This window comes from Adiantum capillus-veneris, chromosome 28, assembly GCF_014529385.1.
Source record: "Adiantum capillus-veneris isolate H3 chromosome 28, ASM1452938v2, whole genome shotgun sequence".
NCBI lineage: Eukaryota > Viridiplantae > Streptophyta > Polypodiopsida > Polypodiales > Pteridaceae > Adiantum > Adiantum capillus-veneris.
The window spans coordinates 75,138,972-75,165,981 of record NC_140958.1 but is presented as its reverse complement, the minus strand read 5'-3'; the positions used below and the strand labels follow the sequence as shown (position 1 = coordinate 75,165,981).

The following is a 27,010-nucleotide window of genomic DNA, read 5'->3' as shown; positions in this document are numbered from 1 at the left end:
CACATGCCTTCAAAAATGGAAGGGTAGCTAATAGGATTTTGAGAGATGCCCTCTCTTTACATCCACTAAAAGACAATCGAGAGCTTCTTAGACCTATCCCTCTTGGACATATCTTGTAATCAGTGTGTACTTCAAGAGACTAGATTGCTGACATTTTGGAGTTCTAAAGTACACCACATTTGGCATACATGTTGACCAAGAAAGTCCCAAGAACAATTTTTTTAAATTTTCAATAGCACTTGACTATAACAAAACTACAGTGCTGACAAAATGCTTATCAAGCACATTATGTGTTTTCTAAAGTACACTACTTTTGGCATGACCAAGCCAATTCCAAGCATCATGATTTTTTTTATTGTTTTCTCCATATGCAATCTCCTATGATTATCATTTGAAAGCATGTGGCACTACGGAAGATGTTAATATGGGCAAAGTATACATAATGATATTGTTAGTTAGCAGGTGTTGGAAAAAAATCGTGCTTGACATTGCCTTCGTTGACATGTATGACAAATGTTGTCTACTTTGGAAAGTGCAAAAAGAACTTGAGAAACTTTGTCGTTGAGATGTTTACTCTTGGAAAGAAATTATTTAAATGGATCTCTTCAAATGCAATCATGGATAGTTACATCTTGAAAGCATGTGGCACTATGCTGGAGAAACATATTGTGCTTAGTAGTGCATTGGATCAGATAGGCTTGCATCTTGAAGGTATGTGACACTATGCAACATGCTAATATGCACAAAAAATTCATGGTGAAAGTTGAAAATAAATATTGTGCTTTTGGTTGTCTTGGTTGACATGTATGTCAAAATTTTAGAAAGCACAAAAGGTATTTGAGAAGATTTCTCTCTAGGGTGTCATGTCTTGGAACACACTAATTCTTGAATATGCTCACAAGGGGAAAGTCCAGGATGCATTTAGTTCTTTTCAATGGATGCAAAGGAAGAGCATCTCTCCAAATGTAATCTCCTATGCATTGTGCTAATATGTTCTCTCTCATTCAACAAATGCAAAGAGAGGGCATTTCTCCAAATTCTATAAACCACGCTTGCATTTCGAAGGCGTGTGGCACTATGGAACATTCTAACATGGGCAAAATCATTCAAATTGACATTGTCAATCAATCTACAAAACTACATTGTTGATTATGTGTTTTCTAAACTACACTATATCTGGCATGACCAAGCACGATGTTTATTCAAGAGCACCTTGAAGGTTGTCACATTATTCAAGACATTCAGCTGAGTGAGATAGTTTAGCATAAGATTTTGGAAATATATATCGTGCTTAGTGGCGTTCACATTCAATATGTATGGAAAATATGGGTGCTTTTAACAAAAGCATAGCTTTCCAGGCTTGTTGTGTACAAGATTATCTTTTGGAGTGCAATGATTGCATGATAGCTATGGTAAGGAGTCTCTAGGAACTGTTAAGAAGAGTGAGGGTTTTTGACAAGATGAAATGTCTCAGAATGGTCGTATATGCATTTAACACCAGGCTGCATAGCTTGGATTCCTACCCCCCCTTATAAACATGGAGCTTAAACCCCTTGTGGGAATATTTCCTTCTTAAGGGGTGAGGATTTTTTGTTGTACATGGGACTCCACCTTTTGCAAGAAGCCTACCTTGCCAATTATTAACCCTCAATATGTGGAGGTCTTTATGACTCGTCTGTAGTGCACATGCATAATGACGTATCACATTCAATATTTTTCCTCAGTCTATCTCCACTTTTGAATCTCTCTCTCTCTCTCTCTCTCTCTCTCTCTCTCTCTCTCTCTCTCTCTCTCTCTCTCTCTCTGTCTGAAACCACTTTCGGGCTTGTTGCTTATGATAGTCTACCTCTCTCCTAACTTAACCCCTAACAATGAAGATCATGGTGGCTCCCTCTCGTTTTCTTGGGCCTTGAGAGTCGGGTTGAACTAAATGTGCTAATTGAGTGGGGATCTTCAGGACAACATTTCTTAATTCCTCCACTTGCGTGACTTTCTATACAAGGAGGTGAGGGTTGCTTTGGCCCCTTACTTAGCCTTGATTTTGTGTTTTGTGTGTGTATGAAAAAGTGAAGAGGAGAGGGATTTTTGTCCTCCTGCTTATCGTGATGCTCGGATAGCTATGATCTCATCCTCTGCCTACAAGCACAAACATAGTTTATTGCATTATATATATATATATATATATATATATATATATATATATATATATATATATATATATATATATATATATATATATATAGATATATATATATATATATATAGAGAGAGAGAGAGAGAGAGAGAGAGAGAAGAATCTCCAATTATTGGTACCATCAACAAGCTAAACTGCTCTTATACTGGTCCATCGCTGCCCGTGCTCAATAGAAAGAAAGGTTGCATAAGTAGAGTAACACAAATTGAATCTACTTTAGTTACACAACCCCCAAAAACATCTCCAAGTTACACGTTAAAATCGTTTGAAAGTATAAAACATGGACTTTTTTATAAACTTACCTATAATTTGCCATCATAAAGAAAAAGATATTTTAAGGTTTTAGGATCACAAGAGACCTCAAACATCTCTCCAACAAATCTTGAACTCAAAACTTGATGATACTCCATAGGAAACTAGGAACCAATCTACCACACTTGGGTGATAGAGAGGTTATTTTAGTTTCCTCTTATTATTCAAACACACACACACACACACACACACACACACACACATAGATGACAAGAAAGATCTCAATGTTGTTGGAATAATCCTAAGGGACCTCAAAGACTATTCTATGAGCCTTGAACTCAAGTTTTGAGAGAGAAAAATGTTATTGAAGGAGAGGTTAAGAAAATTAAATCTTATGGTTTGAGAAACATCCTAGACACAACATCATGGGCATGAATGTCTTCTATCTATGCACATTTGTGATGGTTTGGACCTTGTTAGTTGCCTTGTGACCATGCCCACACAACTTTCCCTCAAAAAATGGGGGTATTTTTACCTTAAGATATTGCTATGCTTATATAACATACAATGTATAATCTTATTACTTGCCTCATTTTAGGTACTCAGCCACTGAACTTTGTCCAATTAACAAAATAACATCAATAGTGGAGAATTTTTCACAATACCCCCCTGCGGTGATCAATGCAAAAAATATCTTTGACATTTGACACCAGGCTGCATAGCTTGGATTGCCTACACCCCCTTCCTTATAAACATGGAGCTTAAACCCCTTGTGGGACTATTGCCTTCTTCAAGGGTGGATTTTTTTTGTCCTACATGGGATTCCACCTTTTGCAAGGTGCTTGGCTTGCCAATTATAAACCCTCAATATGTGGAGGTCTTTATGACTCGTCCGGTAGTGCACATGCATAATGACGTATGACACTCAGTATTTTGCCTTACTCTATTCCCCACTATTTACTCTCTCTCTCTCTCTCTCTCTCTCTCTCTCTCAAACCGCTTGCTGCTTATGATAGTGTCCCTCTCTCCTAACTTAACCCTTGGCAATGGAGATCATGGTGGCCGCCTCTCGTTTGAGTCGGGTTGAAGTGAATGTGAAAAAATTGAGTGGGGATCCACCTACGTGACTTTCTATATAAGGAGGTAAGGGTTGCTTTGGCCCCTTACTTACCCTTGATTTTGTGTTTTGTGTGTGTATGTGAAAGTGAGGAGAGAGGGTTTTTGTCCTCCTACTTATCGTGATGCTCGGATAGCTATGATTTCATCCTCTGACTACAAGCACAAGCAAAGTTTATTGCATCTGGAACATGGCGTTTTTAAAACAACATATACGCGAGAGAGAGAGAGAGAGAGAGAGAGAGAGAGAGAGAGAGAGAGAGAGAGAGAGAGAGAGAGAGAATCTCCAATTTTTGGCAACATCAACATGCTAAACTGCTCTTATACTGGTCCATCGTTGTCTGTGCTCAATAGAGTGAAAAATTACATAAGTAGAGTAACACAAATTGAATCTACTTTAGTCACACAACCCCCAAAAACATCTCAACGTTACACATTAATATTGTTTGAAAGTATAAAAAGTGGACTTTTTTATAAACTTACCTACAATCTGCCATCATAAAGAAAAACATATTTTAAGGTTGTAGGATCACAAGAGGCCTCAAACATCTCTCCAACAAATCTTGAACTCAAGACTTGTTGAACTCAAAACTGGGAACCAATCTACCACATGTGGGTGATAAAAAGGTTATTTGAGTCTCTCTCTCTCTCTCTCTCTCTCTCTCTCTCTCTCTCTCTCTCTCTCTCTCTCTCTCTCTCTCTGAAACAACTTGCAGGCTTGCTCCTTATGATACTCTCCCTCTCTCATAACTTAAACCCGAACAATGAAGATCATGGTGGCCGCCTCTCATTTTCTTTGGCCTTGAGAGTCGGGTTGAACTGAATGTGTAAATTTTGTGAGGATCTTCTAGACTTTGCATTTCTTAATGCCTCCACCTGCGTGACTTTCTATAAAAGGAGGCGAGGGTTGCTTTGGCCCCTTACTTAGTCTTGATTTTGTGTTTTGTGTGTGTATGTGAAAGTGAGGAGAGAGGGTTTTTTGTCCTCTTGCTTATCGTCATGCTCGGATAGCTATTATTTCATTCTTGTTTGTTGCATTTGGAACGAGGCCTTTTTAAAACAAGATAAACTATGCTCGTAGAGAGAGAGAGAGAGAGAGAGAGAGAGAGAGAGAGAGAGAGTCTCCAATTATTGGCAACATCAAGCTAAACTGCCCTTATACTAGTCCATCGTTGCCCATGCTCAACAGAGTGAAAGGTTGCATAAGTAGAGTAACACAAATTGAGTCTAGTTTAGTCACACAACCCCCAAAAACATCTCAATGCTACGCATAAATATTGTTTGAGAGTATAAAAAGTGGACTTTTTTAAAAACTTGCCTACAATCTACCATCATAAAGAAAAAGATATTTTAGAGTTGTAGGATCATAAGAGACCTCAAACATCCCTCCAACAAATCTTGAACTCAAAACTTGTTGATACTCCATAGGAAACTGGAAACCAATCTACCACACTTGGGTGATAGAAAGGTTATTTTATTTTCTTCTTATTATTCACACATACACATGCGGGCACGCACACACACACACACGCATCGTAAAAAGAAAGATCTCAATGTCATTGGAATAATCCTAAGAGACCTCAAAGACTATTCTATGAACCTTGAACTCAAGTTTTGAGAGAGAAAATTTTATTCAAGGAGAAGTTGAGAAAATTAAATCTAATGGTTGGAGCAACATCATGGGCATGAATGACTTTTATCTATGCACATTTGTGATAGTTTGGACCTTGTGAGTCGGTTTTTAACCATGTCCACACAACTTTCCCTCCAAAAATGGGGGTATTTTTACCTTAAGATATTGCTATGCTTATATATCATACAATGTATGATCTTATTAGTTGCCTCTTTTTAGGTACTTAGCCCTTGAACTTTCGCCAATTAGCAATATAACATCATTAGTGGGGAATTTTTCACACAAACCCGCTAGAGTGACCAATGCAAAAGATTTCTTTGGCATTTGACATCAGGATGCTTGCCTTGCAAATACATGGGACTCTAGTATTTGCAAGGCGCCTTCCTTGCCAATTATTAACCCTCAATATGTGGAGGTCTTTATGACTCGTCTATAGTGCACATGCATAATGACATATCACGCCTAGTATTTTGCCTCACTCTTTTCCCTACTATTGACTCTCTCTCTCTCTCTCTCTCTCTCTCTCTCTCTCTCTCTCTCTCTCTCTCTCACACACACACACACACACACACACACACACACACTGAAACCACTTGTGGACTTGCTGCTTATGATAGTTTGATTCTCTCCTAGCTTAACCTCTAACAGTGAAGATCATGGTGTTCGCCTCTCGTTTTCTTAGGCCTTGTGAGTTAGGTTGACTTGAATGTGCAAATTGAGTGGGGATCTTCTAGAGTTTGCATTTCTTAATGGATCCACCTGCATGACTTTCTATATAAGAAGGTTAGGTTGCTTTGGCCCCTTACTTAGCTTTGATTTTGTTTTTCTGTGTGTATGTGAAAGTGAGGAGAGAGGGTTTATTTGTCCTCCTGCTTTTTGTGATGCTCATCCCAGCTATGATTTCATCCTTTGACTACAAGCACAAACAAGGCCCTTTTAAAATACCATAAACTATACACGTAGAGAGAGAGAGAGAGAGAGAGAGAGAGAGAGAGAGAGAGAGAGAGAGAGAGAGAGAGAGAGAGAGAGAGAGAATCTCCAATTTGCAACATCAACAAGCTAAACTACTCTTATACTGATCCATGATTGCCCGTAGAGTGAAATGTTGCATAAGTAGAGTAGCACAAATTGAATCTACGTTAGTCACACAACCCTCAAACCCCCCCGCCCTCCCTCCTCCACACACACACACACACACACACACACACACACACACACACACACACACACACACACACACACACACACATCGATGATAAGGAAGATCTCAATGTTGTTGGAATAATCCTAAGAGACCTCAAAGACTATTCTATGAGCCTTGACCTCAAGTTTTGAGAGAGAAAAATAAAATCTAATGGTTGGGGCAACATCATGGCATGAATGTCTTTTATCTATGCATGCACATTTGTGATGGTTTGGACCTTGTGAGTTTCCTTTTGACCATGCCCACACAACTTTTCCGCAAAAAATGTGGTTATTTTTACCTGAAGATATTGCTATGCTTATATAACATACAATGTATGATCTTATTATTTGCCTCTTTTTAGGTACTCAGCCACTGAACTTTGGCCCAATTAACAGAATAACATTAGTAGTCGGAAATTTATCACATAAACCCCCTAGAGTGACCAATGCAAAAAATTTCTTTGGCATTTGATACCAGGCTGCAAACATGGAGCTTAATATTGTGCATGAAGAATGATCTTTGGCAAGTAAGATGCAAGCTGCCATGTGTTGTCTGTACATTGCAGAGAGAAATAAGGCATGTATACTTTGCTTCATGAAAATTTCACTTGCAATTTGAAATGTGTGGTGAGAATAATTTAAAATGCTTTGGTAAGGTCCAATGCTTAGATGGTAACCTTGTCTTCTCACTAACTCCGTGCGCTCTCTCTCTCTCTCTCTCTCTCTCTCTCTCTCTCTCTCTCTCTCTCTCTCTCTCTCTCTCACACACACACACACACACACACACACTCTTACTTTGTCACTATACTGGGCGTGACCTAATTGCCTTCCTAGATAATACTTTCAATATTGGTGGGATGGAGGGCATGTTTCTCTTCTCACACACTTACACTTGAGCTATTGATATAGTCGATGGCTATTTTATCTTGTGGATGACTACTTTGAGTCTGTATCCTAGAAGAATTTGACTCTTTCACAGCATGATGGAGTTGACAAGTAAACAAGCTTTATTTCACAATCGTGGGAAGGTTTGTACTACTGGCCGGTTACTTTGTTGAAGTCTTCACCTGCTACCTCCCATTTGAGAATATTTTGAAGGGTGATATTATTAAGCTTTCCTTAAGGTTGTACTATTCATATTGGGGCTATCGATTACATTGACTAGTGGACCTTGTACCATATACACGCATACACCCTATCTTATTGCAGTATGCCTTGCTGATTTCATATTCTTGGGGTAGGAAACTCACCTTGTTTTAGGGTCTTGATGGGTGTCGAAGTTTGATTGCTATGGGACTTAACCCTTGTTGCCTACCTACCATATTTATTACCTGGGGTTTTCCTTTATAAAAAAAAAGAAACTCTCATTTGTCTTGTTCTTTACCTGCATTCTTTGCTAGGTCATCTTCACTCTGTCATGTTGTTTTCTTGGCATAACTCGTGCGGGGTTGTCCTTGCTATGTCGTCCCTCGTAAGTCTCTGAGACACTTCCCTCTCCTACCTCCCCTCTCTCTCCCCCTTCCTCCCTGTGCCAATTTGTTGCCTAGTATATTGGGCGACCCCTTGAAGATTATGCTTTTGTGGTCCTCTGAGGCTTGCATGGTTGCTATATTGTTGGGATATGGATCTTTATTCAAGGTGCACAACCAGACCCATCATGAGAATACAAATTGGGTGTTTTCATGTCTCAAAATTGCTATGGTAACTTCATTGGCTGACAGGGTACATATTTAACCAAGGTGAGGGTTTTTCTATACCCTCACTTAACCTTGTTTCACTATTTGATTCTTGTTAAAACCTATGTAAGAGTTGGTGATGATAGCTTCTTTGATGGTTTAACTGATACAACATGAAGGTGATGATAAGGTTCGCTGCTTCACAAGTTATGTTCTTTATCATACTTGGTTGATGATTATTCAAATTGTCGTAACCTGTTATAAATCTGATGATGGCAATGCTAGACTATTATGTTTAAAAAATTATGCATACAACGTCACTTTTAATCTCATGCAAATAGGCATTGTGGGTTTATGTCACAATCTTATTCCATAAATGGCTATTGTCTAATAGCTGTGATTTTGACTTTCAGGCATTTGGTAGTTTATATCAGTCTTTATTTATGAGATGGATATATATTTAACTCATTGATAGAAAAAAATCTCACTTTGTCTGGTTCTTTTTGTTGTACAAAATGGAATTAACCATATATAGGGACATCTTTTCCTACTTATGAGTTGATGATATGTATAATAAGATAACGATGCCTGTTGGCTCTTCATTTGACTTTTCATTTGATTTTGAATTTGATTCTCAAACTTTACTTTGTTTGAACCCCCTTCTTGGATTGGTTGCAATTATTGGGCATGCTTCTGGTGGATATTACTTCTATTATAATGGTATCATGGCTTGGCTATTGCTTCCCATGCTGTTAAATATGATACTCGCACTCTAATGTTAATCTGGTCCTATTTACTAGCACTTATTCACCCCTCTAGGTTATTGGTTATGATAATATGATAGCCTTTGATGCTGCTCTTAGACATAAACTGATCTTAGTTATTACTTCTCGGTCATGTTGACTGAACTCATTGTTGGCTCTTGATGCCTTCACTAATCTATGTTTATATGGAAACTGATCATTTACTTTTAGTTTTGTGTTTCTTTAATGACAGTGATAGAACTATATTATGATAACTTGGTAATATTTGGGCATAATTAATTGATTTGATGTAACTGGCTTAGGAATTTGGGTTTATAGAACCATGGAAAATCTTTTTGTTAGTAAATTGGTGAGCCTTGATGGGCTGCATTAATATGATTAGTGATTTTGTACTTACACTTGGGAGATGGTTGCTGTGATAATCTCTTTGCATTGTGATGTGGTCTTTAAAGCATGATATGGTTTGATCTTTATGAGACTTTTTGGATACTCTCACTTCCTTGGCAATAATACTTAAAATGGTTTGCTAGTTTGGCTGTGGTTGATGAGTCTGTCTGTGATTTTGGTTTAACTAAACCTTACCCACTCGTTCTCTAAGCTAACAAGACTCATATTTTTTTTTTTTAAAGATAGCACAAATAAGCCTGTTTTAACTCTATGAATGAAGTTCAAATTTTACTTTAACAATCTGGGCTGTGATTCTTGATACTATTGTCTAGACTTTACCTTGAAAAAACTTACATTTGGAATGGGATTTACATGAAAACCATGGCCCAAATGATAGCTCTAGCTCTAGGGCTTGAGTTTACTTTATTTGGATTGTGTACATCATGGCTTGTGCTTGGTTTGTAACAATAAATCTCTAATTGTTTTTACATTGGACCATGTAGGCTTCTAGAATTTTTACATTTGTAGTTATATGGAACTAATTCGAAGAAATAGACTGGTCCACAACTGTCTGGGCTACTTAAAGCTTCACTTTTCTTTATATTTTGTTAACAACTTCGACACTAGTTTGATACAATTTTGTTTAGACTAAATAAGCAGCTCGTTGATTGTGTGATTGACTCATGTTTTAGGACACTTTATATATAGTTCAAAAGGTTTTGGGACAACCCTTGGCTCAGAAGGGGTGTTGGCCTTTTGATCACAATAATTAAAAAAAAACTTGCTAATCATTCAATTTTGAAAGGATAATCATATCCTAAATACTTTTATTTTTTCTAAAATATTTAAGGGATCATTTGTCAATTGTATCAAAAGGGATTGTGGCCTTCTGCTCACATAAAAAACATTAAAAAATATAGCTTTATGTTTTGGGGTTTGTAATTCAAAAAGTTATATCTTATTTGGAATACATTACAAAATTTGTAGCAGAAGGAGAGGTGGCCTTCTTATCACAATACTTTCAAACTAAAGGGATTTTTTGACTTTTGGATCTGAAAGGGTGATGGCCTTTTGATCACAATAAAACGATGTGGAAATACATTTCTTTTGGTTCATCTACTTACTTTTGCAACGGATACTTGTCTCCTAAATACTTTGCACCATCTGATATTTTAAAAAGAATGGTAGGTTTAAGTTAAAAGGTTTTCTAAATAAGATATGGATAACAATTGATAGATTTGTTGACACTTGTAATACATATTCAAGGCTAATGAATCTGTTGTCTTGTTTATATGGATATAGGTGAGGATCCTATATTTCCTTAGAAACTTTTTGGCTTAGCTGTTGTCTAACAATGAAGAACCTAGATTCCCTTACTTTAAAACTAGTTTTTTGACTATCTCATGTATAAATGCATTGGAATGATACTTCATTATCACTTTGATTTACAAAAATTAATCTCAAACTGAGTCATTTTATGTCAATCTCTGTCCTTTGTCTAAAACCAGTTATCTTTTGAACTTTTATGTTCACTTGTTATAAGTATAGATTTAATACAACACACACACACACACACACACACACACACACACACACACACACATGTATGCACTGATATTACTTGATTAATGAAAATGGTCCAAAGGTAGTCTACAACTTCGAAATAGAAGGCCAAGGAGAAAAGCCAAATCCAATGAGAAGAAGTTGGTATTGAACAATGGCCAAAAGAGACATGCTAGATATGTCTAAAGGAGCCTCTACAGTGAACATGTCATAGGAAATTGTACTTTCAATACAATGAAGGTGTCTATGTATCCTTTGTTTATAAATGAATTGAGAGAGAGAGAGAGAGAGAGAGAGAGAGAGAGAGAGATAGAAAACTTGCTGACCTGCATCAAGAGAGAGAAAAAGGACGTGAAGAGAAGTTTTTTTCAAAGAGACTTCGAGATCTATCCGGAGCAAGTGTAGTTCTCTCTCTCTCTCTCTCTCTCTCTCTCTCTCTCTCTCTCTCTTTGTGAATTGCATGTAAGCTGGATTAGGCGCAAGATAAACACACATATAGAGGCAAAATTTTACTTTTTCTCTTATCCAAAAAGTGTGCTTAAGGAGGCATCACCATCATTTCAGTGTTTTGATTGCAAGGTAGACTCAATGTTGGCAAAATAAACTAGCTTTGAGTGTAGTAGTTCAAGAGTTAATTAGGAGAAAAGAAAAGTTATTGGTTTGCTCGGCATAAGAGCAGGTGCTTAAATTTGGGCACTAGATGATGGAGATTATTTATTTGGAGCTTATAATGCGATTTGTTGCATATAATGAGGGAATCCTAATAATGGAAGTAGCCTATCTATGTGTTGGAATTGTGTGTGTGCTATCCTTGTATCCATGATGCAACTCCACATAAATTACCAATTATGAAGGAAGATGATAAGAGTCACCATAATGTGCATTTAAAGAGGAGTATTAGTGAAAACTCATAATCTTTTGGCTAGAGGCGCTGCGTATTATGGACATGTTCATCATTTGGTATTACTAGAATTTAACGTTTGTGTATATACACTAAGTTATTATAATGAATATAATAATGATGCTAGATTTTTTGATGTTATGAAAGAATCAAAGAATTTAGCATAGTTAAAAAACACATTAGTTAATAACAAATGATGGTATAATAATTATTTTGTCTTTAAGTGGCAAATTTTTTTTGTTGTGTTAAGACTTCCATTAAGTATATTGTATCCATAATGGATTGCTTGTTATAAATTAATATATAATTTTTTTCAATCTATTTGCTTTGCATTTATCTTGAGCTATTTGTGAGATTTTGACTTCAAAGTTTTTGTCAAATGGCTTGTACCTGTAGATATTGCAAGCGCAACTTACTCGAAGGGTTAGATTTGTAATCATGAAGAATACGTTGTTTTAAATTCTTTATTAATTCTATATAATTTTAATTTATTATACATTCAAGCATGTAAATATGCATTTGATCCTATCTCTTTGTATAATGAAATCTGTTATACACAAAATAGCATTTAAAAATTTTCTAAAAACTTATGTAGCCTTTTTATTTATATCTGATATAAAGTGCTAAAGTTCATACTTGCATCTAATGAAGAGTTTTGATTTTCATACTTGTTTTGTCCATGATACTGGACAATTTCCTTGATCTTTTCTAGAGTAATATTATACTCGTTTAATTTTGGTGTTTTTTAATGCTCCTTAATATTTTTTTTGATAATGTGTCCAAATTATCTATTTGTTTTTGCGAGTTTCTGTAAGTTGACATCATATTCAAAGTGCAAGATGATAGTTTATGCTTTTATACAAGCCATTTCTCTGCTGAAAATACATGCATTGTTGCTTAATATTTTGATTGTATATTTTGTAAAACGTGCAAAGTATTAGACAAAAACTTGGATGAAGTTAATAGTTGTATATATTATATCTACTTTAAAATACAGAGTATATGGTAAAATATAATGATAGAACTTTAAAAGATGAAAACTTGAGAACTCTAATATTTTGTTTGTGGTGATATAAAAATAACTATATTTTATGTAATTGTATCTATTATTGTCAGCAAACACATCACCATTTGCATGATTGGTCTACCATTGATTAAGATACATTTTATATCACATCCATAAACTCTCACCATTCACATTGCTTAACTTGTGAATAAAAAATGTGAAATCTTTTATTTTTTTCTTGAACTAGTTTTTCTTTTTCTTGTTCAGGTTGTGTCTTTCTGAAAATTTGTTTGAAAAGCTAACAATCACAAGTACAACATAGTTATTTTCTTGTTTCCATATAGAAATTGTAAATTACGAGACAAATTTAAAGTACTTATCTCATCACCTAATCCCATTGTATTATCTTTGTTATAGATATTAAAAAATATATAAATTCTCTACAGCTCTATCAGAAACACTCACAAGAACTTTTGAACTTCACTTCAGCTTTCAAACACTCTTTTGTGTCTTTTACAACCTTGTGATGAACCTAATAGCATGAAATTCTCTAGATCATGAATCATGATATCCTACTTACCCTACTCCTACTCATTATGTGAAATGGTGATAATGGTGTTTTGGTTGCTTCGTGGCCTCTCTGGACTCTCAAGCTCTCCTTTCACCGCTTCTACCACTCAAACTCCTACTCATCAACTCAACTAAGGCCTAAAACTATCTAAGTCTACCTAAGTCAAAGGATCTAGGCCAGATACACGCTCCCTAGACTCCCTCTAAGACCTAGAGAGTCCTCCACTCTCTGATCCTATCTAAATGTAAAACGAGACTCTGGCAAGCCAGAGAATCCCTATCCTCAAGGACTAGTCTCGATCACCTACCTAGGGTTTTCATCCCCTGCAGCAGTGCCAATGTTGGCGGATACGCCGCGACGACGTCAGCACAGCGTGAACTCACCTAACAAAATTTATCAGCTAAGGACGAAGCTCGATCCACAGGCGCGTGGAAGCAAGTATAGGCTGTCAATCTACACTCGATCGACTCTCAACTAATTCCTACAGAGGTCTCTACCCAATGTCCAAGCTACAGCCTTCAAGAGTGCTTAAGAAGAGGTTTCCTACAACGCTTCCAAGAGCCAAATACCCATCAAACGGTCTCAAAACGCCATGGAACTTGAAGGAGACCCTACTAACACCAATAGGTCGCTCTCCCTAAGGTCCATGAACCAAAATCTCAACCCTAAACACCTGGTGCAAAATCACGTAGGATGTCTGGCCGAAATTTGCAGGTTGTCGTTTTTAAAAACTAAAGTGCCTAATGTGTAGCTTTACGTATACTCACAGAATCACCAGATGAAGCTCGTAGGTCAAGCTCGCAAAACCGGACGGTACGTCCGCAATGTAGGTATTGGCGCGTAGCTCTCATCGGGGGCAACACGATGTACTTCTCCGCACTCGATTTCGACCATCGGTGCGCGTGTAGCGTCAAAATGAAGCTCTCACTCTCTCTCATACACAATACGCTCACTCACAGACAATACTCTTTTTTAAAATGACAAAAAAAATTTCTATTAAGGTCAAAAAGTGGTATAAATACCTTACAATCTCAAACCCTAATGTTCCAATTTTTAACCATCTACTCAATCTAACTGTCAAAAATGGGATTCAATCTGGAAACTTCTGTAAGCCTCAATATTTACAAAGGTGAAATGTCGGTTTTCTTAATAAATGAATAATTACAAAAAATGATAATCCGTCGAGCAGTCATTTTCCGTAGGGTGTGTCCAGCTTCTAACAGGGTCCAATGAGCATTCAACAGCCCAATGGCTTGTCTGCTTTCTATTGGCCACAAGACAAAGGGGTCCAATGAGAGTTTGATTGATTAATTTAATTACCTAAAGCTCTCACAAAAGGGGAAATGGCGACACATGTCACAAGGCTATCACTTATGCTTCTCAATTTTCATTGGCTAAGCTTTGCAAGGTCCAATGGGCTGCCTGCAAGAGTAATTTGCAAGAGGGGTCGACCAAGAGAGAGAGGGGACTGATTTTGGCAAGGCATTATCACACACACACACTCATACAATCTCATGTATGAATCAAAAAGACTCTCTCCTTCTCAAGCTTTAATGAAAAGCTCATCATCTACTCCAAGCTTGTGAGAAGGGAGGCCTACAACAACAACTCTTGGCTTTGTGATGCAAATCCAACCAATGAGAACTAGGCTAGAATAAATCTAGTTTAATTCATTTAAAAACACTTGATAAAAGGACCAATAAGAATTAAGCTCTCTAGAAGACTATTGGACAGTCTCCCAAGGGGTCCAATGAGCATTCAGAAGCCCAATGGCTTGCTTGCTTCCTATTGGCCAGAAGACAAAGGGGTCCAATGAGAGTTTAATTGATTTATTTAATTACCTAAAGCTCTCACAAAAGGGGAAAGGGGGACACATGTCACAAGGCTATCACTTATGCTTCTAAATTTTCATTTGCTAAGCTTTGCAGGGTCCAATCGGGTGCCAACAAGAGTAATTTGCAAGAGGGGTTGACCAAGAGAGAGAGGGGGCTGATTTTGGCAAGGCATTATCACACACACTCACAATCTCATGTGAGAAGCAAGAAGACTCTCTTCTCTATCTCCTTCTCGAGCTTTAATGGAAAGCTCATCATCTACTCCAAGCTTGTGAGAAGGGAGGCCTACACCAACAACTCTTGGCTTTGTGATGCAAATCCAACCAAGAGCCAAGCTGCAATGCATGCTCATCTCCTCTACCATTCTAATTACTAAGCTATACTAAGCTATTATGAATGATTATGTGAGGAGATATACTTCTTTCTCATAAGACTACTCCTTCTTCCTCTCAATCTACCCTCATATCCTGCTAGCTCTCACCATGTTCGAAGGTGTGTGAGGTCTTGAGTCTGAGACAGTGAAGGAATTGATGTTGTGTTTTATAAGTGTTTACTTAGTGCTTGAAGCTTCTACCTTCATTGCACTAGCTAGTTATTGAAGGAATACTTCAAGCCCTAGTTGTTGCTCCTCTTTACCCATTTAGAAAAAAAAGCACTCAAGCTATTGTACCCATGGCTCAAATATCATTAATGTCAAGGAATAGAAGAGAGGGTCTTTCAACACCAAAACAGCCACTACAAGGATAGAAAATCCCTATTCTACTTACTCAACTGCAGTTAATAATACCAACCATTTATAGCTAGCTTGAGGACCTCCCTTCTTGAGCAAGAAAAGAGAAACCTTGTGCTCTAATACCATTGTAACATTTAATGGCCTAGTAACTTGTGTGTAGCGGAAAATAACATGAACATAGTGATCATTTCATTAGAATTGATTCCTACTGAGCATAGCAAGAGTTCTTGGATGGAGAGAGAAACAAAAAACATAACACCTAGTTAGATAGGCATGAACAATACTTCAAAAGAGAGAGAAATTAAGCTATTGACAACAGTTGAGGACAGGATTTCCATGGAGCCGGGGGACCCTCCAAAAGGTTTTCTATTATAGGTTTTCCCCATCAAGGGAGACATTTTACAATACAATTCTTAAGTACACCTAAGAATTGTTAGAATGGCTGACAATAGTAACGAGAGTGAAATTAATGTTGATAGCTTTGATTTTGCTAATGAGTAAGCTACTAATGATGTCCCTATGCTTGTTAACCACCTTGTTACTATGCTTCAACAAGCCATGGGCAATCCATCCCTCTAAAGTGAAGTGCAACGGCAGCTTCGTGCTCATGGGATTCTCCAAGCTACCCACCATGACGAGAGAGTACTGATCCGGTTAGGGAAGAAAAAGAGGATCAGTACAAAGGGCTCAAAAATTTGCTTCTTGATGACGCATCTCCTTCCCAAAGGAGAACTCAAGAGCCCCCACCAAAAGAATGAGAAAGAAGTGAGTCTCCTACCACCTCGATGGAGATAGCTGCAGGAAGATAGCGGGCAAAACGCTCTCCATCACCTTCCAAACCGAGAAGACCATCACACACTTCTCCACACCATAATTCAAAGAGGGATGATAAAAAAAAAGAGAAGAAAAAGGCAAGAAAGAGGTCCCCCATTTCTCCATCTTCTTCATCCTATTCCTCTTATGAAGAAGTGATAGTGCATTGAAGGAGGACCAAGGCAAGAAAAAGGCAAGAAAGAGGTCACCCTCTTCTCCACCTTCCTCAAATTCTTCATCTTCTGAAGAAAGCGATGGTGCAACTTTTAAACCATCCAAAAGAAGAGGGCCGTAGGAAATCCTATGCCGCGTGGAAGAGATCGTCCAAGCTCAAGAAGTTCAAAGAGGGAGGAAAGAGCATCTCGTCCGCCAGGCAATGGTCGTCTAGCCTACAGGCAAACGGTGAAGCTCCACGAACATGGAAAGCTTTAAGAGCTTCCATTATGAAGCAGTTTTTGGCCACCGATGCCAAAGACAAAGTACTCACCGAATGGTGAAGCTTGAAGCTCTCTCCCTACTAATCCATTCATTAATATGTAGACAAGTTTTGGGACTTACACCTCAAAGCAACTGTCTTCAAAAAGATGGATTTTGGAGAGCAAAAACAAAAATTTTGTGCGGACTTAATTAAAGAAATGGTGGAGTATGTCAACTTCCAAAGGCCAGGTACCATATGTATGGTCATACATCATACTATGGTGGCTTCACATATCAATTTCCAAACAGGGGCTAAGAGAAATCTTAAGCCCACAAAAAACACGTGTTCCAATGAGCCTAAAGGGAAGGACAATGTCCAAAAGTCTCCTAAGACCAATTCCAATAACAACAAAGCTAAGGAGAAGGGAGTTTACAAAGGCAAAAACAAACTACCTCTTGAAGAGATTGAGCATTATCACAAGGATAATTGCTGTTTCAAATGCAGCAAGCAAGGGCATGTGTACTGTGCTTGTCCCCAAAAGAACACCCGCCATGAGCCTCCTAGAGCTACCTTGGTCAAAATCCAAGAAGAGGAAGCTCACCACAAAGGATCTCCTCTATGCCATGCTTGGGAAAGGTAAGAGAACATGATGCTTTTATCCTCTTTGACCCTGGTTCTACTCACAATTTCATATCCACATAGTTGGCCACCAAGCTTAGGCATCCAAGCCTATGAGATGGGAGATATCCTACCCGCAAATGGTGCTTTAAAGGGGCAAGAAGCTTCAGTCGCTCCCTTAAATTGGGATATTGAGGCTCCATGTCCAAAGCTATGTGGATAAAGAGGACTTCTTTATCTCTTGTCTCAAGCACGAGGATGTAATCCTAGGGGCACCATAGTTTGATCGCATGGCTGCCAATGTTAAATTCCCTGAAAGGAGAATCTACTTTAGGTTCAGGGAAAAAGATATGTACATAGATGCTAAGAAGATGGGTAGCACCATACCCATTGTACATACGCAAGCTTTCAATAAGTTAATAAAGAGCTCTATTTTTGTGTACATTATTTTTGTTAAAGATTCTCAACATGAACCTAATGCTTTAGCAAAAGAAAATATAAACAATCACAACGAATTGGAGTTATCTAGTTTTCTCAAGGGATTTCAAAATGTCTTTATTGACGACATCCCTTGTGAACTACCTCCTAAACGAGGCAATGATGACCATGCAATTGAACTTCTTCCAGGAAGTTCATCGCTTAATAAACCTCCTTATAGAGTTTCTCAAGCTCAACAAGAGGAGATTATGCGGCAAGTGCATGAGTTAGTTGAGAAGGGCATGGTTAGGCCTAGCTCATCTCCATTTTGTTCACCTGTGCTATTAGTGCAAAAGAAAGACGGCACATATCACATGTGTGTCGATTATAGAGCACTAAATAGGATCACTGTCAAAAAAAGGTTTCCCGTTCCATGGGTAGAAGACCTATTCGATAAGCTACAAGGGTCAACCTACTTTAGTAGAATTGACCTAAAAAGTGGCTACCATGAAATAAGGATAGTTGATCAAGACATTGTAAAGACCACATTTCGCACTACGTTTGGTCTTTACAAATACATTGTCATGCCTTTTGGCTTCACCAATGCACCAGCCACATTCAACCGCTTGATGGAGAAGCTATTCAGGCCTCACCTAACCTTTACTAGAGTGTTCTTTGATGATATTATCATCTACTATAATTCACTAGACAAACACAAGCAACACCTCTGGGTAATATTTCAAGTCTGAAGAGAGAATAAACTTTATGTTAATCGAAAGAAAAGTGAGTTTTTCTTACAAGAGACTCAGTATTTATGTCATGTTATCTCTCAAGATGGCATCCAAATGGATCCATCGAAGCTAGAGGTAATAAAAGGATGGCCTCATCCAAGGAATCTTCATGAAGCAAGAAGACGCTTCATAGAAAAGTTCTCACTAATAGCAGGACCATTACATGACCTAACAAAGAAAAATGTTAGGTATACATGGTCTGCCAAGGAGAAAAATGCTTTCAAAAGTTTAAAGAAAAGCTTATCTCTCAACCTGTGCTTACACTGCCAATCTCTCAAAGCCATTTGAGGTCCAACGTGACGCTTGTGGTGATTGCCTTGGAGTTGTCTTGCTCCAAGAAGGGCAGGCCATAGCCTATGAAAGTCGAAGGCTTGACCCTGTTGAGCAAGCTCTAGGCATATATGAAAAGGAACTCCTCACAGTTTTGCGTGCCTTCGACTCGTGGAAGCACTATTTATTGGGGACTTCCTTCCATTGTGCGGACGGAGCACCAAAGCCTTAAGTACTTCATGACGCAGACCAAGCTCTCCGAAAAACAAATGAGGTGGACAAATTTCCTTTCGCAATTTCATTTTCATATTGCTCATATTGCTGGCAAGCATAATCAAGTACCCAATACACTCTCAAGATGACCGAGAGTGAATGCGGTCTCCATAGCAACTCACAATGATCTATCTTCTATGATAGATGTGTACTCTATTGATCCCGATTTTAGAGATGTGATTTGAGCCCTTGCATTAGGGAAGAAAGAGGAACCATTTACCCTACAATATGGTTATCTTCTCTATGGAAATAGACAACTCACTACGTGAAAAAGTAATGTATAAATCTCATGCTCCTCCTTATGCGGGGCATAAAGGGATTTAGTCTACCCTAAAAGGGATTGAAACATTTTTCCATTGGCCTACCATAAAATCAAACATACAACAGTATGTTTCTAAATGTGTGGTATGCCAAAAGACAATGTTTGATAGATTTGGATTGCTTCAACCTTTTCCAATCCCTAATTCACCATGGGAGAGCATATCCATGGATTTTATCTTTGGATTGCCTAAGTATGTCCATGGGAATACGGAAATATGGACGATAGTAGGCAGGTTCAACAAACAAGCTCATTTTATACATGTCAAAAAGACTATTAAAGCCCATCAAATGGCAACCCTCTTCATATCACAAATCTTCAAGTACCATGGCCTGTCGATGTCCATAGTGTCAATGAGAGATCCTAGAATAACCACTATTTTTCGGAAGGGTCTCTTTGAGAATTTAGGGACAAGGCTAAACTTCTCTTTGGCCTATCACCCGCAAACGGACGGCCAAAGTGAAATAGCTAACCTAACAATTCTTGATCTACTAAAAGCCTACATAGCGGAAATAGATCAAAGGTCCCAATGGGAGAAGTACTTACCCTTACTGGAGTATGCCTACAATGACACTGTACATACTTCCACAAGAAAAGCACCTTTTGAGGTAATTGAGGGAAGATCCAAAAGTCCCTGCTACTTAAGGTACAGGGGAACATATTCGTTGGGGATGAGTATAGCTGAGACCTGCAAGAATCTTTCCAAAAGATTAAGAATGCTATCTCTATCTCACAACAAAGGCAAAAGGATGCTGCTGATAAGCACAGAAGAGCCCACGCCTTTAAAGAAAATGATTGGGTCTTGCTTAAATTTTCCAAGGCTCGATTAAGGCACACGACGGGTAAGAATCCTACGGGACACCAAAAGTACTATGCTCAGTTAGCAAAAAGGTACTATGGTCCCTTTCAATATTTCACAAGTCAAACTCTGTCACAAGTAAGCTTACCTTTCATTGTAGGGGTTTTTGATGTTCCATGCTTGTTTCGTATTATGTACATCTTATGACATAAGTTTTTTGCTCTATCTAGATATTCAGGAAACCCTTTGTGTGAGAGCAACAGTGCAGATTGTGTCCCTCCACGAAGGTCCCCGCCAGGACCCAACGGTAGTCCCCCTTCCCCCCATAAAAGAAAAGCAGCATTGGAGCAATTGTAGGAGGGACTGTAGCTGGAATTTTGGTGGTGGCCATTGCTATTTGTATTGTTAGGTAAAGGTGGTGTCCCTCACCGTGCTTTGCCCATGTCCGTCGGCCAGTGTCCGGCTGCCCATATTTATCTCCTTATTCTTTATACATACAAAGAATAAGGAGCTCTCACTCACATTCTCACATGGTGCTCACACAGTGAGATTTGGGAGCTCCACCCCACATCCTGTGTCCTGCTCTCTCTCTCTCTCTCTCTCTCTCTCTCTCTCCTTCTCACTCTTTGCACACGCACCGCATTCGTGCACTCACAATTGGTATCAGAGCTATGGTGATTGCGGAGATCACGATGACTTCGAAAGCTTCGAGGCGATAGCTCGCTCGGCGGTGGAGAGATTAAGAAAGCCTAGAAGCTTTGTGAGAATGCAATGGGAGCTTGTGAGCTCAGTTGAGAGTGATGTATGCTCTTGTGGAAGCTCAAAGAAGAGTGTGGAAGATTGTGTGTAAGTGAAGGTGTTGCCCTAAAAACTGTGTGCACAGCAGCACTATTTTCAGATTCGTTTTTCTCCTTGTAGAATGAAGATCTGAGAATTCTGTCTCAAAGGGCCCATCCGTTTCGACGTGGTCTACAACTTTACAGAAGAAATTTTTTGCAAATTCCTCACCATTTTGCTGATATTCAGCTCAGACTGACTATATACACAAATTGCAGGTTTTTTGTTTTCGCATAGTGTGCGAGTTATGCACTTTTGGAAGCACGGTAGGTGCTCGAAGTTAGGTGCATCAATTTTGAGCTGAAGATGCAATTTGAGCTTGTGCAGAGCTTGTGATTTGAGGGTTTTTTGGTAGATTTGGGCAACGAAGTATGAAGACGTTTACACACCATCGAAGCGGTCTCTTGAGAAACGTTTTTTGGAGCACACAGGTGGAGCTTCTTTCACTGGTTTTTACAGGATACTTTGGCAGTGATTTTGTGCTTGGATTCATGGTCTTTGTGAATGGGTTTGCATATGGTTATGGTGCATAGTTGATGCCCATTATATATGCATTTTGGCGAGCACTTTCAAGTGTCGGTGAGCTCTCTTGAGAGCATTGTTTTCGCATTGATCAAGTTTCCGGATTGTAACTCTTTTGGCGCTTGCTTATGCGCGATCACTCCGTTGATGTACGTTGAGTGCGGATTGCCTTTGTATGTGAAAATGTGGAGTCATTTTGGCATTTCTACTCATTGGCATTGATTAGTGTTATGGTTTATGGTAGAGATTGTACTTGAGTTTTTGCTTAGTTTTCGGGGGAAACTCTGTCGAGGATTTTCCCAGATTCTCGCCATAGTTTGTGATCGAGTGTTTACTCTCACTTTTGGACACAATTTTGTGTTTTTGTATCCACTCTCGCAAGAATGAGAAGTTGTGTATCCTTCTTTGCTTGAGACAGTGGTTTGCTCTCGGGTGGGAGAGTCTTGTGATCTCAAGCATTGTTGCCATAGTTTTGGCATGGAGACACTTCAGGTTAGAGGCAGTTCTTGTTCATGATCGCGACTGACATATTGGCATTGCGGCCATGATGGGCATATTAGGCACCCTTGCTTCAAGCGTATGAGACAGTGGAAGAGGCAGATGCATGGTGCTACTATGAGGACATATGCTAGAGAGTATGCATGTGACGGACATGTCACTTTTGAGTCTAGCTTGCCTTCAGACTATTTTGTGTCTTGGGATAGCACATTGTCTACATGTTTTCTACTAGACGAGCATGCAATGTTTCACGTGACGCCACGTCGTGATTTGTTTTGCTCTTTTTCTAGTAGGAGACTTGGTTGTGTGCAGTTTGCTGATGATTCAGCATATGACATAGAGGGTGATGGAGATGTATGCATGTCTTTACCTAGTGGTGCATTGCTTACGCTACGAGATGTACGTTATGTACCAGGACTCAACCAGAGTCTCATTTCAGTGCGTCAATTGTTGCAGAGTAGTGGACATTGTGTACTGCTTGGAGAGCGGTCATTTCAGATGCATAGGGGATCACTGGTGATAGCTAGAGATGCTAGGAGTGATCTGGTATACCCTTTGTATATTTTTGACACACGAGGCGGAGAAGTCTCTGTGTACTTGCAGCCATGTTTGGAGCGAGAGACGAGGCGTGTCTCTTTTGCAGATGTGCTGCATGGAGAGCAGGTTCTGCATTTGTCTTGTGGTGACGTTCACACAGACAGTGGTATCTCTGGGAATGCATAGCTTTGTCAGTCATCAATTGAGGTGACATTAATTGAGCCAGGGATCGATGCATTGTTCTATGATGCATCTGATACGTTTGAGGGTGACAATTTCCTTCAGACAGTTGTGTGTGATTGCAGTGGTGCTGAGTTTTTGGTTTTGCAGTCATTCTCAACAGATATGCCTTTGCCAGAGGATGCTGACATAGTGATGCATAGTCAAGTGGTTCCTTATGAGGATGCATATGGCACTGAGGTTGCTGACAGGGATAGGTTGGCACACATAGTGCATGTTTCATCGGCTTTTGGATCTCTCATGTATGACCTTTTGGTTTCGAGACCTGATCTTGCTTATGCGGTTGGTGCATTTACAATGAAGTTGTCAGTCGTGCGATGACTGACACTGGCATTGTGCATTGTGAAGCCATGCAGGTCGTCACTCAATACCTGCATCATGAGTGTCATTGTAGCTTTAGCCCTAGTGATATGCATGTTGTATCTACACTAGAGCATGTTTGGAGTGAGCCAGTGGGCATAGGTTGAGAGTCGTCTTCTCTCACCTCTTGTATATACTAGTTGTAGGCTAGTCTTCTCGCCACTTATCGGCACACAGCCTTTAGTGGGAGAATGTTAGGTAAAGGCGGTGTGCCTCACCGTGCTTTGCCCGTGTCCGTCGGCCAGTGTCCGACTGCCCACATTTATCTCCTTATTCTTTATACATACAAAGAATAAGGAGCTCTCAGTCACATTCTCACATGGTGCTCACATAGTGAGATTTGAGAGCTCCACCCCACATCCTGTGTCCTGCTCTCTCTCTCTCTCTCTCTCTCTCCCTCTCTCTCCTTCTCACTCTTCGCACACACACCGCATTTGTGCACTCACATGTATTGCTGTCTACTGCTGTTGTTTCAAGAAGAAACCCCCTGTACAGAAGGATCCCAAACTCGATGTTCCTTGAGGAGGAGGAGTGGAAATAAATCAAATATATGAAAACTCAGGTTCATAATTCAGCTCTCAACTGAGACTCTCTCCACAGCATGTTTCTTTGTGTTGTTTCTCAAAAGGGCAAATGCAATGCACAACTCACTAAAGGCACTGTCTGAATAACAAAGGGATGCTGCTAATAAGTCTTAAAGCATGTTTCTTTGTTTTGTTTCTCAAAAAGGTAGATGCAATACATAGCTCACTAAAGGTACTCTTTGAATAACAAAGGGATGCTGCCAATCCTTAAGAGTCGTTTGGGTCATGTTTGTCTTTCTTGGATGGGACAGCCAGATGCAGCGACTACAATAGCATTATTTTTTTGTTATAGCCAGCATGGGTACACAACGAAAGTTTTTGAGATCTTCAAAGGAATGCTAGCCAATGGTCTAGAGACAGATGACTTTGTTTTGTCTAACCTCTTGAAAGCCTCTTCATGTGGCTTATTGTTTGTTCAGGGTATGCTTGTCCATTGTCTTGTAGTGGAGATCGGCTTTGATGAGGATACAATTGTCGGAAGCGCTCTTGTTGACATGTATGTGAAATGAGGCGATATTTTAGATGCTTGCAAAGTGTTTAGCACTATGCCAGGAACAAAGATTCCATTATGGAACTCCTTGACTGCAGGGTTTGCATTGCAGGGGGGCAAGGTTTAGTGTTGAGCTATGTTGAGGATTTGCAGAGACAAGGTTTGAAGCCGGACAAGCTGGGGTTTGCTTGCTTGCTTTCTGCTTGCAACAGATTGGGTTAGGTGGGCAATGGATACACCCTTTTTGAATGGATGCAGAAGAGGCACGGTGTTACCCAACAATAGAGCACTTCACTTACATAGCAGACCTACTGAGCCGAGCACGGCTAGTAACACGAGCAAAAGATTTGCTTCAAAGCATGCCGGCTCCCTCAGACACTGTTGGGTGGTTTACTATGTTGAGCCATTTTAGGACATTTGGCGATGCAAGGGATGCTTTGCACTCTTCTTCTGGCTTACATTCCAATTTAATGCACAACACATGTTTCAGTGATTCAACAAAGTCTTGAACCTTCAAGTTTCCATAAGCGATGGCGAATGTGAGACACGCACCACTTTCGAGAGGGTGGGCTCTGGTGAGCACCAGCCCGTGTTTCATTCCAGGTTCTTTGCTTGGCAAGTGATTATGCACATCTTCCTACTCATTAGCCGGTGCTAGCTAAGATTGAATCACTGGACACCGGGTAGCGGGGCAACAGATGAACGATATTCGTATAGCAACCAACAAGGCACTGGGGTGAAGAGTCGCTCTACAATGCAAGGATTGCAATCGAGTGATTTCAGTTGGCTGATTGCTTGGATTGAGTGTATGAGGTGGATACCTCCTCGTCACAGAAGTTGTGAATGCACAAACAGGTGCAAAAGGCAGCCAAATCAACACCAAGTTCTGGGAGGTGATATGCATAGAGCACGGCATTGATTCCACGGGGTCATATAATGGTGACACTACGTGGAGCTGGAGAGAGTGAATGTGTACTACAACAAGGCAAGCTGTGGACGCTATGTGCCTCGCACCGTGCTCATGGATCCAGAGCGAGGTACTATGGACAGTGTTCGAACGGGCCCCTATGGAAAGATCTTCCACCCTGATAACTTTGTCTTTGGCCAGTCCAAAGTTGGCAACAACTGGGCCAAGGGTCACTACACCGAAGGCTCATTGATTTTGTCCGTGACGTTGTCCACAAAGAGGCTAAAAACTGCGACTGCCTTCAAGGTGAGTGCCTTTAAGATCTCATTCTATCGTTCTTTATTCTATTTTATTCTGTGAAATGTTGTTTTGTCAAGCCTTCTTTGCCATTTCTCCGATGTTATAGTTCCAGTTATGTGCGGTATAATGATTCTATTGTCAGTTTTGTTTATATTTGACAATGTAGCTAGCCTGTGCAATCGTCTTGTTTGAAAACAATGTTCAGATCTGTCCTTAGTGAAGATTGTCAGATTTCTTTAAGTGAAATTTTCACCGCTATTGTTCCAACTTCTCTAGCTTCCTAGTATCCCCCCTCACTTGGTAGACATAGGCTTTAGATCTATGCTTGCCACTCCCAGCTAGTGCTGGATTCCAAATTTGTTTCAAGCTAGCAAGGCTTTGCCACAAAATCTTTCTTCAATTAATGTTGATCTATAAACTGTATACTATTTCTATGCTTGAGATGTTTGTCTATACACTATGATGCAAGCTTCTGTAGTGGCAGAAGCTTCAATGTCTTAACATTGTGTCATTAATCCTACCGAATTGGTTGATGGTGTCTTGTATACCTAGAATGACGGTTTTTTCTTTCTACTATAGCTACATTTCATAAAAAAGCTAGCTTTTCTCTACTATTCAGTTAAATCTATGACTGCTTGCTTTGAGGCCTTTGTTTTGTAGTTTTGAGCTCTGCCTCCCGTAGTCAGTTCGCATTCTCAACGGCTTCCTTGGGCCTCATTTTATTAAGCTTCCTCTTTTCATACTTCTTTGGCAAGGATAATGACGATGCAAGGAGGAGTTTGTGTTGACGCTCATGATGGGAGGCCAGTACCTTGCAAGCAAAGCGATTGCCAGACGCAGGGTGAGTTCTCATTTCACTTTAGTCGTGACTCATTTTTCGCATGCTCAATGCCCTTAGGCTTTAGCTACGATGTCCGAGTCCTGACCTGCTGATCAGTGACACTTAGTCTTGACGTCTCGACCTGCTGGAGCTAGCGTACGAGTCCCGACTTCTTCCACTGTAGCCACCAATGCTGTTGACTCCTTGAGCCTCTCATTGCCTGTCCGATGCACTAAATCGACTTTTAGATCATAGTTTGAAGCATCTATCATTAGTTACACTAAATCTTGTCACATTTTGTCAAAAAATTTTGAGGCAAGCTCGAAATCAAGCCTAGATTTTGCAAGTTAGTGATACTCACAATATTGGGTGGTAGTTGTA

At 39.5% G+C, this 27,010-nt stretch overlaps 1 pseudogene; it reads left to right on the top strand.

Annotated features, from left to right (window-relative positions):
- The first annotated feature begins 617 nt into the window (after positions 1 to 617).
- LOC147420698 (uncharacterized) lies at positions 618 to 26,026 on the top strand (annotated as a pseudogene).
- Positions 26,027 to 27,010: the final 984 nt, after the last annotated feature.